Genomic DNA, 7648 nt, shown 5'->3' with positions numbered 1-7648 from the left:
GTGTGTGTGTGTGTGTGTGTATATATATATATATATATATACACACACACACACACACACATACACACACACAGTATATACACTGTTTGCAAAATTATTTTTAATTTTTGTAAGTATTCATTTAAGTCTGCGGGGCATATTGGCAAATAAACAAAATATGTAACAGAAGTTATGTCAGATTAAACAATTGGTTTACACTGCAATGGTAGCTGGATGCAGCACAGGTGTCAGGAGGTATGGGCGAAGAGGATATCCACTGTTTCCCAGCTGCCAGCTATCACCAAAGCCACCCTCTTTAGCCACCTGGCAAACTGCAGAATTGGCCCACACAAAAGAGTCATGTGTGCTTCCAGGCCATTTTGCCACAATGTCAGTGAACATCCCCTGGTGCTGGATAGCCCATTTATTTTTTGAGTGATTTCTGCCCAGATTTTCTTTTTGTCAGCATTTGTAATGCTGTTTTTCAGCTTTGAAAATAGCTGGATTTTATTATTTTCCACCTCCTCCAAAAGAACTGCAATTTCATGCTTTGAAAATTGGGGTTTTCGTGTCATTTTCATTAACACATGGCTGAATGGCAAGGGGACTTAAATAGGAAAAATTATTGAGCAAAATAAGCAACAGGTGTCCACAAGAGTACATCACAGTTTTTTAAAAACCCATCTTTTTTCAATTGTGCTTAAGTAGCCTATCAGTATTAAATAAGAAATGGTACTGTATTACTGTAATACTCCAAATTACTGTAGGTGGCGGTATATGCTCATGGCACCAGTCGGCTATTAGATCGAAGAAGAAGAAGAACAACGTCATAACGACAGCTGAAATCAACGTGGTTTAAACGATGGATCTGCGACACAGGTACCATGGTTTCGGGAAACAGTCGTGACTAGCTAGTTCGTTTCCACAACGATGCATCGTACTATGGTGGTTAATCAGCGAGTTACGTAGTTGTACGGGAAACGCACCCCTGGTCAGTTAGCTGGATTTAGAGCGGTTTTGGACACTTTTCACTTGGTAAATTTTCTCTTAAAGGGGTCTTATTATGCTCTTTTACAAAGTCTTGATTTTGTTTTGGGGGTGTACTAGAACAGGCTCTCATACTCGGTTGTTCGAAAAACATTATTTTTCACATATTTTAGATTATTACAACACCTCTCTCCCCAGTCTGCCATGAACGGCTAGAATAGTTCCTGTATCAAATGAAAGCCCGCCTTCTGAAATACGAAAAGTTCGTCTGCCTTGGGAAAGCTAGTGCGTCTCTGACATAGTGATAACACTCGTTGCCTTCTCTAGTGCAGCTCAACCAGGTCTCGTCCCATTCGTCGATATTTGTGATATCACAAATCCCGGAAAATATGCGTTGTAGTCCAAACGAGTCGTTCGTTGTAGTTTTTGAAAAGTGATTTCAGTTAAATAAAATATCTCCTTTTGAAGTGGACTTTGAGCTTTGTAACTTTGCAGATCTTTTTTATGCTCAAACAGCAACATTACAGACTAACTAAAGTTGAAAAACCCCTTTAAACGATTTAAGATGATTTTTCAGTAGAATGAACAGAGAAGGAAAAAACATGATGCATCTCTTTACCATTTGCAATATTTGTACTAAATAGCAAAACATTTAGATAAAAAAGCACAGAACTGCTATATATAGCGGGGACAGTTTGAATATGTGTGTTATGGAGGGTTGTGGAGCAGTTGGAAGGGCAGTAACGGTGCATGCAAATACTCATTTACAGCCTGACTACTGCCAGGTGCCTGAGACTCACTCCATAACTGACATTCACCATCACAGGAACACATGATCTTAAAGACATCCATTCAATGATGAGTAATTCTGAAAGTTTGGAGAAAGAATAGTGGAGAAAGAGAGACGAACAACAAAGTTTCTCTACTAATTGCACTCCTAACAATTCCTATGAAGAGGCTGATATTTGAATATAGATTTGAAATTTGTTAATGAAATGATGTGGTAAAGGAATAGCAGAATATAAAGGAATATTTCTTTTGTATACTTAGTTGTAGGCTGAGTGTTGGTACTTCCGTGATTTGTGTGTTTTATTGTATACTTTTAAAAAGAAAGCTTTTTTACTGGCATTGAACCTTTAACATTCATGGAACCTTTCCATTGCACAGAAGGTTCTTCATTGTGGAATAAGGTTCTTTAGATTTTAAAAATGTTCTTCACACTAAGAAAAAGAACAGTCCTTTTATGAGGTTCTTATGGATTCAAACCCCCTGTTTTGGAACATTTATTTTTAGGACTGTAAGTCACTTTCAGAATTAGAAACTGTCTGGTAAAAATGAACATTTTTAATTTGGCCATCGCATCAGAAAAAAAGTGATTTCTAAAAATCTGCCGATTTCAAAAGCAAGCTGAATCCAGTTTAAGTCGGTTCGTGGTGGTTTCAGTGTGAGTGGAATGAAGCAAGAGGTTTTAGGTTAACTATGAGCAGTAGGTTGACCCAAACTGTGCTTTGGCAGCCATTTGGATGTGTGACCCTCCTCCACCCTCAGCCTCCCTCCATCACAGTCTGGGGCACAGAGCGGAACGCTTGGAAACTTTTTGGGCGAAAAGGGCAGGGAAGGTATGGTGTGTGTGTGAGATTCAGCTGCCGCTGATCATGTCTCGTTCCACACAGTAACCCGGACCTTACCCCCAGCACGCACCCTCCGACCATTCCACTCTACTGAAGAGCTGGTTTTTCTTATAAAACAACTTGTGATGTCTAATTCTGGTTTTGTGGTTAATTATACATTTTAAAAGATACATTTGGTCATATTCTCAGTAATATCAATGTCCAAAGTAACCTAATTAACCTGAATTAATTAGTTTAAATGTAAACTAGTAAAATTATTTTATATTATTATCAAATATATTTTTTTGAATATAATATGTGACCCTGGATCACAAAACCAGTCATAAGGGTCCATTTTTCCGAAATTGAGATTTATACATCATATGAAAGCTGAATAAATAAGCTTTCCATTGATGTATGGTTTGTTAGGACAATATTTGGCCGAGATACAACTATTTGAAAATCTGGAATCTGACGGTGCAAAAAGCAAAATCTAAATATTGAGAAAATTGCCTTTAAAGTTGTCCAAATTAAGTTCTTAGCAATGCATATTACTAATAAAAAAATCAAGTTTTAATATATTTACAGTAGGAAATTTACTAAATATCTTCATGGAGCATGATCTTTACTTAATATCCTAATGATTTTTGGCATAAAAGAAAAATCAATCATTTTGACCCATACAATGTATTTTTGGCTATTGCTACAAATATACCCCAGCGACTTTAGACTGGTTTTGTGCGCCAGGGTCACATATAGTATAAAAAAATATCACACACTTCCGTTCCAATGTTTTGGGTCGGAAAGATTTTTTAAGGCTGCTTGATCATATATACAGTAAAAACAGCAATGTTGTGAAATATTAAAATAACTGTTTTCTATTTGAATATATTTTAAAATGTAATTTATTCCTGTGACACAAAGCTGAATTTTCAGCATCATTACTCCGGTCTTCAGTGTCACATGTTCCTTCAGAAATCATTCCAATCTGTGATTTACTGCTCAAGAAACAGTTCTTATTATTATCATGTTGAAAACAGTTGTGCTGCTTAATATTTTTGTGAAAAATATTTTTTCGGGATTATAATGATGAATAGAAATTGAAAAAGAACAGCATTTGGTAACACTTTATAATAACTGCACACTATGAGTCATTAGTTAAACATTAGTAAATAGTCAATTCATCCTTTATAAAGCATTGTTCCAACATTAATAGGCATTAGTAAGCAGTTTATAAATGCAGCTATTAATGTTTTGTTCTTGAGCATATCTATAATGTTTAATAATTGTATTTTCATACTTTATTAACGATCAATTTATCATTTCTAAATTATTACGTTATTTACAAACCAGTTATTTAGGAGTTGTCAGTGGTTCATAAGATCATTAAGAACGTGTAAGTAAATGACTAATAAACTATTTAAATGTACATATATAACTCGAATTTTCATTTTTGGGTGAACTATCCCTTTAAGTCAGGTAGTTATAAAACATTTAGTAGTTGCCAGCCATCTATTTTTGTGAGCTCATCTAAAGTGAGTACTGTTTATACCTTGTAAAGCATTTACAAAAGAAATTTAAAAGCTCATTAATCTTCCAAACAGAAAAGTTAAACACAACACAGAGGGATACAGAACACAGACATATTTTTTCAAGATGCAAAAAATGAAACTGTACAGCTGTTCACTTGAAATAAAATGAAAAATAAACCTCTGCAATTTCATAGGGAAAAAAATTCAACTGTACAGTTGTACAGTTTCATTTTATTGCATCTTGAAATAAATATTTCTGAGTTCTGTATCCCTCTGTGTTGTGTTTGTTTATTTTTATTTATTTTTAATTTTTTTTGTTAGGAAGATAACTGAGCCTTTAATCTCCTTTGTAATAGATGTGCTTATAAATCAAGAGCAAGGCATTTATAGCTGTATTTATAAACTGCTTACTAATGACTATTAATGTTGGGACAAGGCTTTATAAAGGATGAACTGACTATTTACTAATGCTTAACTAATGACTCATGGTGTGCAGTTATTATAAAGTGTTACAAAGCATTTATTTGAAATAAAAACCTTGTAAGATTTTACTGTCACTTTTTGTTTTATGTTTTATTTGTTCTTTCTGAATAAAATAATTTTTCCAAAACAAATAAAAAATGAAAATAAGAGCTGTTAGAAAAAAATGATTCCCACACTGACCTGTTCAGTATATCTTTATATTCTTGATATATCTTAAAGAATATGTCATTTAAAGGTGGCTTATTAGATGCACTTGAAGAACAGAAATGAGTAAAAGCATATTTGAAAACCAAAAATTGAGAATTGAATGTAATCATTTTCAGCAACCCATTCTTGGGCGTGGCAAACATTCTGATGTGAGTATCATCAGCTGATTTCATACCTGGGAACAGTAGATGGAGATGCTCTTACTGTGAAACGTTCAGTGAAGCATGAGTGGCGCTGATTAAGAGCCCAGATGATCTGATTGGATCAGAGTTCCCACTAAAAGCAAATGAAGCTTTGATCTGTCCCCGAGGAAACTTGGCAGCCCTTGGTTACGTTCTATTTAAAGATCATTTTTGTATTTAAAACAGACACAAATTAGACAATAGCTGTCATAACAGAACAGTGAAAAGCTATAAATTCAATCTATATAGCAGATGATTTAGAAAGCAATGTCAGACATCATACTGAATCTGCAGACTTTTGGGAAATCTCAAATCTAAAACTTTACTGAGACATCGAAATAGATCTGGGCTCAGCACAGCCTACAATGACTTGAGGCCGAAGCCTAATACAGTGTAGTTCAGATTGCAGGTTCTCCTCCCTCTGCACAAACACAGCCTGTGATTGGCTGTATTGTTGTTCAGCATGGCTCTCTGGGCCTCGGGCCTAGACTGACTGACTGGCACATTGTTGCCTCAGTCAACACACACTTGAGAGTAAGTGTGGGGATGTGCGTACACTTTTCTTGAATGGCGCCCAAGACATGAAATTCTCTTTGTTGTGTTTATTCTTACAAGCACTAGACGTGTGTGTAGGGTCAGTGAATCAAATGCCTTTATTTGTTACGACCTGTCCAATCGCACTGGCTTTGAGTTTGCTTGGTGAATTATTGGCAAGGCAAACCACTTATTGCCTTTTTTGCCTCCTATAGTGACCTCTTTGTTTCTTTCAATTGTTAATATGCTAGTGACTGAATATACTGATTCAATAAAGTGATTCATGACTGTGAGACTGATTCTTTCTTGTGGCACACAGGAATTACAACAGGTGTTAGGTATCAAATCCTTTCGAACAGATGAAAGCTCACCTATCTCAGAGACAATAAGGAGAACTATTCTGAAGACAAATGAATGAAGTTGGGTTGGGAGGCGTCTATGGGGAAACCCGGTCTCAGTTCAGGGTCAGGGTGACCTCTTTAGCTCCTCATCAGGGCTCCATGGCCCCATACGTACACCTCCCTTTCCTTTTTGCCTGTCTCACCACAATTCTGAACCATTACATCAGCTCAGAAGGTTTTACTAAAGCAAGCTTGAAATTACTTGCAGTTTGTGCATATTAAACATGCTCTACTTCTGAGATGAACATTCAGGTATGGCTATAAAATAGGCTACAATCCTTAAAGGGATAGTGCACCCCAAAATAAATAAATAAATAAAGATTAAAAAAAATACAAATATTAAATCAATAAATATAATGAACTTTTATTAATCTCTTTAACTCTCATGCTCTGATGAAATTGAATTACTGTTGTTATGTTTGGGGTCCTAGAGACCCTAATTATGTACAATTAAAAATTAACCTCTTATTTGCTCTTCAAATTTTTTTAAATAATGCATTCTGACCTAGTCAAAAGGGGTCAATTTGACCCCTTCAAAAACAAATTGTAGAAAAATATGGTAACACTTTACAATAAGGTCTCATTAGTTAGCATTAGTTAATGCATTTACTAACTAACTTACAAAAAGAAATACATTTGTTGGAGTATTATTTAATCTGTGTTCATGTTAGTTAATAATATTCAGACCATTAAATAACATTAACACATACAACATTTGATTTTAATAATGTATTAGTAAATGTTGAAATTAACATTAACTAAGATTAATAAATGCTCTAGAAGTGTTTTTCATTGTTAGTTCATGTCAACTAATGTAGTTAAATATAATCTTATTGTAAAGTGTTACCAATAATACAATAAAAACACTAGAATGTGTTTATAATATACATAAAACATTTGATGGATTATGCAACATTATCATGTCTGAAATTGATCATCAGTTCTAACAAGGTTAGAAAAATTAAATAATCTACCTGACACTAAACATATTTTTTTCAAAACACACCAAACAGAACATGAGGCTTCAAACAGACCCTTTTCACAGACTGTGATGACGTGTTTCCATCATAAATCTAGTATTTATTTATTTTTTTGAATGAATGTACATTTATAAATCTTTGACACATTTCTTACTTCTGACCACCATTATCAATCTCTTTATATTTTTTCCTCTTTTGGAAACGCAAGTGTGGATTTTTCTTTTGCTTTTGTAGCAAACGGGAACAAAAAAAGTTTCCGTTCACCACTCTAAAAGTTTACCCAACTCTCTGGAAATGTGAAAAGGCTCCATGGATTTTAAACTCTTTTACCAGCCCTGGACGTCTGTGTGCTCAAACGTCCTCAAGAGATCAGGCACTTTGCAACGGATAGTTCAAACTGGCTGGAAACTAATCGGCACAGTTGAAGCTCAGCAGTTCTGGCGGTGGAGAGAGGTGTGAATGTTGAGTCCTGTCCACCTGACTAGAGCTGGGCAATTCATCAGACAGCTGGCGCTCAGGTTAATAGCTCGCGCATATTCAAACGGAATGACTCCGAGAAAACAAATGACCCAAAAACACACATGCAGACACACTGAGGCATGAAAGCAAGGAAAAAAGACGCCAACCAAATCCCATTTCGTCCTCCAGCCTAGAGGTGAACATCAATGATAGTGAAAGGTCACACAAGACAAATGTGTTAGCTTGTTTTGTTTGCTGTGACTTGAGTGGTTTGGAAGGAGGACGTTCACTTTC

The sequence above is a fragment of the Sinocyclocheilus anshuiensis genome, unplaced genomic scaffold (assembly GCF_001515605.1).
Source record: "Sinocyclocheilus anshuiensis isolate Anshui unplaced genomic scaffold, SAMN03320099.WGS_v1.1 scaffold583, whole genome shotgun sequence".
NCBI lineage: Eukaryota > Metazoa > Chordata > Actinopteri > Cypriniformes > Cyprinidae > Sinocyclocheilus > Sinocyclocheilus anshuiensis.
The sequence above is the reverse complement of the archived record's forward strand: the minus strand, read 5'-3'. Positions refer to the sequence as shown.